Consider the following 9,790-nt stretch of genomic DNA (forward strand, 5'->3'; position numbering starts at 1 on the left):
GCCAGGGGACAGTTCTGGCCAGTCACCACATGGAGCAGGCGGGGTTCACTGAGGAGAGCCTCTGGGATGAGAAGAGCTTCAGAACATTTATTAGGGAATGCTCATAGGATCAGCATCTGCAGACAGGAGGGAAAGAGGCAGAACTGGGAAGAGGGCAATGCCAGCTCAATGGAAGTCTCCATCAGGAAGTAGAGGATGAGATGACCCAGCGGAGCCAGCCCAGGTGGTGGCTGGGCCCTCATATAGTGGCCCAGGCCTTTTCTTCAGCAAAGGGCAGTCTCCAAGAGGGCTGACAACTGAGGGCCATCTCCCAGCAGCTCTGCCAGCAGCTGGGGGATAACTGTCTTCATTCCTGAAGGTGAGTCCAGGCATTGTACCCCTGAGTCCACCACACCGCAGGAACAAATAGCATTTAAGGACCAGTATAAGGGGCCTGGGGAGCCCACAGCTAATGCAAAATTAGGAACTATCCAGTCACACAGACAAGGGAAGAGTGTTGGACAGAGGGAACAGAGTTGGAGAAGGCCCAGAGGCAAGAATAGACACCAAGCCTTTCGGCACAACACAGGATAGGTTTTCAGAAGGGAGGTGAGGCCAGAGTGCTTGGTGGTCAGGGAGGAGAGATCCTGAGGGCTGGGTGAATCTGTTAAGGAGTTGGGCTGAGTCCCAAAGGAAATGGGAAGCCATCTGAGGGGTTTAAGCTGAGAACAGTCATATGAAGAGATTTCACTCCTCAACTTGTCCTCTACTTCAGCCCTTCTGTTTTTTTGACATGTGTGTGTGTGTGTGTGTGTGTGTGTGTGTGTGTGTGTGTGTGTGAGAGAGAGAGAGAGTCTGGTGTGTAAGCACACAAGTGAGGAGGAGGAGGCAGCTCTCTCCATTTGAAGTCCTTTGAAGTCCAAGAAGATGATAGAAACGTAGCGTCGGAGAGTCCTTTTATCCACCTGAGCCTTGGTGGATAGTTAACATGAACAGCTAACACTTCCTTTGTGCTTACACTAAATAAACTCTAGGGAGGGCCACGGTAGCTCAGCAGGCACAGTTCTTACCTGCCATATTGGAAACCCAGGTTTGATTCCTGGTGCCTGCCCATGCAAGAAAAAAAAAATTCGAAAGGTGTATACTGTTCCAAGAGTTTTACATATTAAATCATTTACTCCCCCAACAAGCTTAGGAGGTAGAAACTATTTTCACAAATGAGACAAAAGCAAAGAAAGGGTTCACCCAGCACTTGGGTGGTAGAGCTCAGAGGTAAAATGTAGATAAGATCTGCCTCTGGGGTTAGTTGTATGGCTTCGATGGATAATCTATATGAGAGTGCCTTATGCAGTGCTGGCACAGGGTAAGTGTTCAAATAAATGTTTCATTTCAATTAAAGCCCAAAATAATAATAGACATAGCTTAGGGAAAAGGTCTGCTTAGCGAAAGTTCCTTTTGACAAACATTATATATGACTAATATTGAAGGACTTCTCTTTTTCTGTAGGTCCCTCTGAAAATGAGTGCTTTCTAGTTCTGCTTGGTCATGCAACCAATGCAAAATGCACTATTAGACTTTTCCTTGCCTTCTTAGACTGGGGTGGGGTCTTCTGGTCTCAAATGGAGTTGATCTTCTCAAACTGACAGAAAACAAATCCAGCAGCTCATGGCCTGAAAATATTAAATGAATTTCATTGTAAACCTTGTAATAATTTTTTTTAAATGTCAAAATGTTAACATCATTGGAAGTATGGGTGACTTTTTAGCCTCTTCTTTTATACCCTTCTATATTTTCCACGTTTTCTACAATAAATACGCTATTTTAAAGGTTAAAACGTTATTTTTGAAATGAAAATATAACCGTTAAACTTCTTGTTGCCTCATGTAAATTGCCATTAAATTTAGTATACCAAATTTAATTATTTTAAGAGCAAACTAAATGATAACATGTTTTTACGTTGCTGCCCTGAAAAGTTGCATGCATCTGCAATGGGTGCCTAGAAATACCGATTCAGTTGAGGGAGAAGATGTGGTCCAGACGCCCTGTCCTCAAACTAGTCTTTGTCTCACAGTACCCAGGACAGGCCCAACAGATGAAGAAAACAATAATGATTAAGCAACTGCTGGCAACTGCTGCCCACCGAGGTGAAATAACTTGCTCATCGTCTCCCTGGGACCTGGGATTTGAACCCAGGCAGTGTGACTCCAGATCCCACACCTTGAGCCATTTAACTGCACTTCACAGGACAGAGCCCTCTGCTGCCGAGTTTATATATGCGATGACTAATGTGCAAGTGGCCCTACTCGGGAGGTGCTGCTATCCCGCTTCCAGACGAGAACTCGGAGACAGGAGTGGACGTCTTGCCAGGTGCCCCAGCTGCTGCGTGGCAACACTCTATTTTCAGACCAGTCCTGCCTGCCTGCGAGCCCAGCCAACGGTGTAAGTGACTGATTGCAGATTTGAAACAACAGTGACAGTATTTATGTGGAGGGGGTGGGGGGCCTGGGAGGGGAGGCAGGAAAGGCTTGAAGGGCTTTTCAGGGAAGGCAGAAAGAATTTTTTAAATCGATTTTTTTTAATGGATCTTTAGGCAGCTTTGAGCTTCTGCCAAGCCACTTTGGATGCTTGGAGGGTCTCCCATCCTCTTTAGTGAACACTCACCAAATGGCCCTCAGGTGGTCCAGGACAGTGGCTGGGAGCCCAGCATCCTGGGCGAGTTCCCGGGACACCCTGCCTACCCCCTCCCTCCAGCCCCCCACAGGCTCGGTGGTCCCCCGTGTGCCTCCTGGGCCGTGCTGGGTTCATGGGCAAGGGCAGGAAGGACAGGGCGGGCAAGGGCAGGAAGGACAGGGCGAGACAAGAGGGGAGGCAGGCTGGGAACGGCTGTCCGAACCTGGGGCTGCATGTGGAGGGTGGGCGTTCACTCAGCAGAGCTCAGAGCAAAGGGAAACGACTTGCCTTTTGTTGGATCGATCAGAACAGCGCTTCTGGACAAATGAGGCTGGGGGCTGGGGGCTGGGCAGAGGTCCTCATGGGGGTTTTCAGGCATCATCTGCAGGGAAGTGCCTGCTTGGTGCCCCTTCCAGTCGTCCAACCACCCTGTCTTTTACTTCCCTCGGTAGGGACAGATGCCCTACATCTCTTCAGAGATAACCCATTGAAATCCCCCCATTTCACAGATAAGTAAAATAGAGCTCTTAGAGGGGAAGTAATGGACCAAGGTCACAGAGCTGGTGGGGCAGAGCAGGCTGCTCTCTACCCACCTGGCCTCCATGCTCTGTGTGTGTGTCTGCCTTCCCTTACTTTTGTACCATGCATGTTTGCAGTTTAGCCTCTCAGTGCCCAGAGCCTGGATGGCACTGAAGTGTTTGTGAAACCAAAACAAACTAGAGATGGAAGTAGAAAACTCAGGTCTCCTTCTTCCAATCTTTGAGGAAAGACAGAATTTAGAAATCCCGGAGTAATGACAGTGTTCAGAACCAGGGGAGCTGGAGGCTCCTCACTCCCATCACCGTCCTCCCACCCCTTCCCCCAAGGCTTAGGATGAGGAAACTGCCCTATGGCTTTGCCTTAAAACGTTAGAACTGGAAGGAACTCTCCATGGCCTCTAGTTACGTCTATGTAATATTTTCTTAAGTGGTTTTCATTAAGTTCCTTCAATAAATATTGTGCATCCACCGTGAACCAGGCTCTGTGTCGCTGAAATAAGAAGTATGATCCTTGTAAAAATTAGAAGCAAGTTTATGCCAGGAGTTTTCTACAGCCAGAGTATTTAGCAAGCAAACGAAGCAATTGGTACAAACTATATTTACAGCAGCTATTATTTCAAAGAGCAAAGAGTTAAGATATTCCCTTCTGGCTTAAAGAAGAGAATTGCCAGGTATAGAGAACTGATCAATCTCATGCCTTTTGCTAGCAGATACAGAAAAGAGCCACTCTAAGACAATTAGAGAAAGCTCAAGAAGGTTTGACATCTGGCAAAATAAGCCTAGAAAAGCCCCTAAAATGTCAAGAAAAAAAATTAAGAGAAATTAAAGATGTGTTCTAGTCTGCAGAAAACCAAAATTCAATTAAGTAGTAAACGAAAATAGTGGAAGGTTAGAGGATGAGATGTCCGGTTGTATCATGTGTTGCTTTTCTTTATCTTTCTCTAAACTAAGATCATATCTCAGCATTGGAGTCCCAGCTTCACAGCTCTATGTGTTCCCAGAAACTAGCACAGTGTTTGAGTAGAAATCATTTCCCTACCAGCTAGCCATTCACCTACCTTATGACCCAGCAATTCCCCAAAAGACATGTACAAGAATATTTATTGCAGCCTCATTCATAACAGCCCCAACTTGTGTTCATCCACAGGAGAAATGGACATATTGTCGTATATACACTAAATGGGATAATGAGAAAGAACAAATCACTGCTAAACACAATAAGAAGGACTTTCTTGGACATCAGGGTGTGTGAAAGCAGCCTGAAACAAGAGCCCATATTGTTTAATTCAATTTCAATGAAGTCAAAGGCCAGCCAACTTAATCTCTGATGATAAAAGTTAAAATAGTTGTTGCCCATGAGAGGGTGGTGACTGGAAGGGGGCACAAAGGAGCATTCTGTGCTGCTGAAAATATTCTGTATTTTGATCTAGTGGGTGATAGGTGGGTATATATACATATGTAAATATATCAAGGTATACACTTAAAATTAGTGCATTTTATGTATGTTATACCTCAATAAAAAAAAGAAAAAATCACCTAGATGACAAATACATGGTGGGAATGCCATTGCTTTTCTCTCCCTTGCCCATGGCAGACATTGCCCATTAATCACCATACTCTTTCCCATTGAGCTCAGCTTAAGAATCTTTCTCAACCCAGCATTCCAGCCAGTTGAGGTGTGAGATAAAACTATTAGATTTCCCACATGTATACCCAAGCATCTTAATTAAGAGAAGAAGTATGCTACCATCTTCGATTTGTTTAGCCATACTATTGGAAAGCTGGCTTCCCCCACCTGTTTGGTGGCACATGGATCCCCTGGCCCAGTGGATCCCTGCAGGTAGGTTAGGTTCCCAGGAAGAAACGGCTTCTGAGTGCAGCCTTGGAGCATTATGAGGGGCACTCTGCTGGGAAGAAGCAGGAGCTAAGCACCCATGGCAGAGGGTAACAAGGAGTCCCAACATAGGCCAGAGATTCACTGGGGCACATTCTCTACCATGTGGAACAACTGGTTTCTCTCTGCTAGCAGAAAGTGGAGAAGGAGGAGGAGAGAAGTAAATGTTGGAGTGAAAGGAAGGACTCTTCATTAGCCCAAGGTCCTTTGATAGCCCAACCAAGACTCCATATTGTGGTTACCAGGCTCCTCCATGCTTTATCAGGGCCAGGTTCCCAGGATGACACCTTATAAATCTTTCTACATCTACTATCACACATGTGGTGTGGATAGGGTAAGAATTATCTCCCATATGAAAATAAGAAAACCAAAGCTCAGTGGGACTGGCAATCACACTGCTAAGGAAGCAAGTGGCACACACTGCTAAGGAAGTAAAGGAAGTCAAACCCACATCTGCCTTACTCACAAGCCCATGCTTTCCCTTTGACCTTTCCTTTAATTTTAGTTTTATTCTTTACATCAAAGCTATACATGCACATGAATTGTCAATCATTCTCTAAAATTCGTTATGAAAATAGCAAGCCCTCTCCTCCCTGGAGACAACAACTTTCTCAACAGACTTTAAACTTGTCCTTCTGTACTTACCTCCACAATGGAGGAAAACAGATCCACACCCAGTCGCACCACCTCAGTGTGGAATTTCAGCACCACGAGGGCAAACAGATCCTACAAGCGTCAAGAAAGAGAATAAAATACGTCACATACAAGGAGCTAAGGATCAGAATGGCTTTGGGCTTCTCAACCACAACTCTGGAAGACAGAAGGCAGTGGAGCAATACCTTAAAAATGCTGAAGGAAAATGATCCCAACTTTAGAATTCCATACCCAGACAAACCATCAATCAAATGTGAGAGTAGAGAAAAAAACATTTTTCAGATCACAAAAATCTTAGAATATCTACCCCTCCTGTACCTTTTCTCAAGAAGTTGTTGGAGGATGCCATGTCCTTCATGATGTGTCTGAAATTGTGTTGCTATTGGCTGCCTTTTCTTTCCCCTATCTTTGCAGGTCTTATGCCTTCAAAACAAATCCTTTTTCTCTAAGTTTAGTAGGATTTTGAGAGAGTGAAAGCAGATGGATTCAATCAGCTATTATTACCCTAGAAATTTTCAGTTCTTCTTTACATTTTATAAGTCATGAATCCTTTCTTCAAACAAAATCTTATGCAAAAGATGAATATCTAAAACACCTAAAAGCAATGCTGTAGTGGTTGCAGTATGGCTTCTCTTTAATGGCTGGTTGTTAAAGAAGTTGCTGCAGCTAAAAACTGGAAGAAAAAAAAAGAGCAAATTAGAACATCACCATTTTGCACCTACCAATTAATTAATGGATCTAGGAATTGAGTTTCAGCAGCTGTTAACATCATCCCTTAAACACACACACACACAAAGAGATAACCAGATATGTGTGTCCTTTGATGAAGAGCCCACCACCACTATATTTGCCAAAAAATCAAACCTGAATCTGATCAAGCCCCAAGATGGAAGGACATGCTGAACTGTAGTCAACAAAATCCAGGCTGGGGGAAAGTCTACTAGTCAAATGCCCCAGGTTCTACAATCTATAAATGTATAAGAAAGAGAAATAAAAATGGAAGGGAAATCTCTGGATGAAAAGAGACAAAAGATATCAAAATTTTAAAGTGTACTGTTTAAGAAAGCACTCTTGGGTGATCAAATTATAGAGTAATTCAAGGAAGTGGTTTCTATAAAAGTCAAGATGGGCGTTACTTTGGGGGGGGCAGAAAAGAAGTTGTGTTTGGGGTGCACACAAAGAGGCTCCCGAAGATCCATTTCTTGAACTTCTAAGTGATAATTTTTTTTTACAGTAGCATTTTGCATATTTGTCTTGAATCCAGGAAGCTTGCTGAATTTACTAATTCTAGATCTAGGTACTAATTTACAAGGGTAGTTACTTCATAATAAGTTGATAAGCCATACATTTGTTTTGTGCAGTTTTCTGTATCTGTTGTTGCAGGTTTTTTGGTTTTTTTTTGTTTTGTTTTGTTTGCATGGGCAGGTTCTGGGAATAGAACCCACGTCTCTGGCATGCCAGGCAAGAATTCTGCCACTGAGCCACCATCACACTGCCCTGTATCTGTTTTAAATACAATTTAAAATTAAGACCAAAAAAAATGGAAAAAAAAAAAAAAGCTGCTGCAACTCTGACTCTTCAACCAATACATTCTTGTAAAACGACAGTTTCATCTGAGTTAACAGACAATAACACAGGAGCAGGGTAGCCTGAAGCCAGGCTCCCCCTCACTTCTCTCCTCAAACATATTCGCAAACCGCTGTTCTGCACCATGGTTCCTCCCTGCACTTGAACCCCAGTCCTGGGCACACCCCACCTCCACCTCTAGGAAGATTCTCACAGAGCTAAAACAGCTCAGTTTCTCCTGGGGTCAAGGCGGGGAACAGGACTCAGCAGCATCACAACCCACTGTCTCACCCACAGGAGGGCAGAAAATAAGACTCGGAAGCCTTTGTTGTCAGCTGTCAAGTCTCATTTTCTGGTTCCCAAATTCTCTAATGTAAATTCCGCTACAATCTTCATGCCACTCTAATGTGCTGTCATGGGGTCAGGATTGCAATCGCTTTCTGTCAGCCCATGGTGATGAATGTCGCAGCGCAGAGTGCCCTGCATATGTACCTGGCCTCAAGCACACGCCAGAGGCTGCTGCAATGTAGTGGTTAAGAATTCAGCGTCTGGATTCAGACTGTCTGAACTCACATCTGAGCTCTGCTACCTCATCCTGGGCAGCAAGTTTTTTATTAGGATCTCCATGCTTCATGCTTCTGTTTGCCAGCATGTGAAGCGAGGGCTGTACTATTACCTATTTCATAGGTTGGTTATAGAGGGGCCTCAATGAGCCAAAGCATGTCAAGTATTTAAAAAGGGAACCTGGCTCAGATAAGTAATCAATAAGTAGTGCTGCTGCTGCTGTTGTTACAGTTATTATTACACCTAACGGATCAGTCCCTGGCTCACAAAGACCAGAAAGGAAAACTAGGGAAAAGGGAAAGTTTTCCATCAATCTTTCCTAAGGTGCTGGGGATGGGAGGGAAAGCCTGCAAAGCCTTGCTGCTTCCAAACCTGTTCATCCAACTGCTTTCTTTTATTTATTTATTTTTTTTATTCATTAAAAAAAATTAACTAACACAACATTTAGAAATCATTCCATTCTACATATGCAATCAGTGATTCTTAATATCATCACATAGATGTATGATCATCATTTCTTAGTACATTTTCATCGATTTAGAAAAAGAAATAACAAGACAACAGAAAAAGAAATAAAATGATAATATAGAGAAAAAAATAAAAATAAAAAATACAAAAAATATATAAAACAACAACAAAAAAAAAAAACCTATAGCTCAGATGCAGCTTCATTCAGTGTTTTAACATAATTACATTACAATTAGGTAGTATTGTGCTGTCCATTTTTGAGTTTTTGTATTCAGTCCTGTTGCACAGTCTGTATCCCTTCAGCTCCAATGACCCATTATCTTACCCTATTTCTAACTCCTGATGGTCTCTGTTACCAATGACATATTCCAAGTTTATTCTCGAATGTTGGTTCACATCAGTGGGACCATACAGTATTTGTCCTTTAGTTTTTGGCTAGACTCACTCAGCATAATGTTCTCTAGGTCCATCCATGTTATTACACGCTTCATAAGTTTATTCTGTCTTAAAGCTGCATAATATTCCATCGTATGTATATACCACAGTTTGTTTAGCCACTCGTCTGTTGATGGACATTTTGGCTGTTTCCATCTCTTTGCAATTGTAAATAATGCTGCTATAAACATTGGTGTGCAAATGTCCGTTTGTGTCTTTGCCCTTAAGTCCTTTGAGTAAATACCTAGCAATGGTATTGCTGGGTCGTATGACAATTCTATATTCAGCTTTTTGAGGAACCGCCAAACTGCCTTCCACAGTGGTTGCACCATTTGACATTCCCACCAACAGTAGATAAGTGTGCCTCTTTCTCCACATCCTCTCCAGCACTTGTCATTTTTTGTTTTGTTGATAATGGCCATTCTGGTGGGTGCGAGATGATATCTCATTGTGGTTTTGATTTGCATTTCTCTAATGGCCAGGGACATTGAGCATCTCTTCATGTGCCTTTTGGCCATTTGTATTTCCTCTTCTGAAAGGTGTCTGTTCAAGTCTTTTTCCCATTTTGTAATTGGGTTGGCTATCTTTTTGTTGTTGAGTTGAACAATCTCTTTATAAATTCTGGATACTAGACCTTTATCTGATATGTTGTTTCCAAATATTGTCTCCCATTGTGTAGGCTGTCTTTCTACTTTCTTGATGTAGTTCTTTGATGCACAAAAGTGTTTAATTTTGAGGAGCTCCCATTTATTTATTTATTTCTTCAGTGCTCTTGCTTTAGGTTTAAGGTCCATAAAACCGCCTCCAATTGTAAGATTCATAAGATATCTCCCTACATTTTCCTCTAACTGTTTTATGGTCTTAGACCTAATGTTTAGATCTTTGATCCATTTTGAGTTAACTTTTGTATAGGCTGTGAGATACGGGTCCTCTTTCATTCTTTTGCATGTGGATATCCAGTTCTCTAGGCACCATTTATTGAAGAGACTGTTCTGTCCCAGGTGAGTTGGCTTGACTGCCT

The 9,790-nt window shown here is 42.8% G+C and overlaps 1 long non-coding RNA gene across 1 annotated transcript; it reads right to left on the reverse strand.

Moving 5' to 3' along the window:
• Positions 1–2,935: 2,935 nt before the first annotated feature.
• Positions 2,936–6,688, reverse strand: LOC143654082 (uncharacterized). Its single transcript, XR_013161667.1, has 4 exons — positions 6,055–6,688; positions 5,728–5,808; positions 4,247–4,363; positions 2,936–3,031 (listed from the first exon to the last, which is right to left on the reverse strand). It is a non-coding gene; the product is annotated as an uncharacterized LOC143654082 (long non-coding RNA).
• Between the last annotated feature and the right edge of the window lie 3,102 nt (positions 6,689–9,790).

Source organism: Tamandua tetradactyla, chromosome 13, assembly GCF_023851605.1.
Source record: "Tamandua tetradactyla isolate mTamTet1 chromosome 13, mTamTet1.pri, whole genome shotgun sequence".
In the NCBI taxonomy this organism is placed as follows: Eukaryota; Metazoa; Chordata; class Mammalia; order Pilosa; family Myrmecophagidae; genus Tamandua; species Tamandua tetradactyla.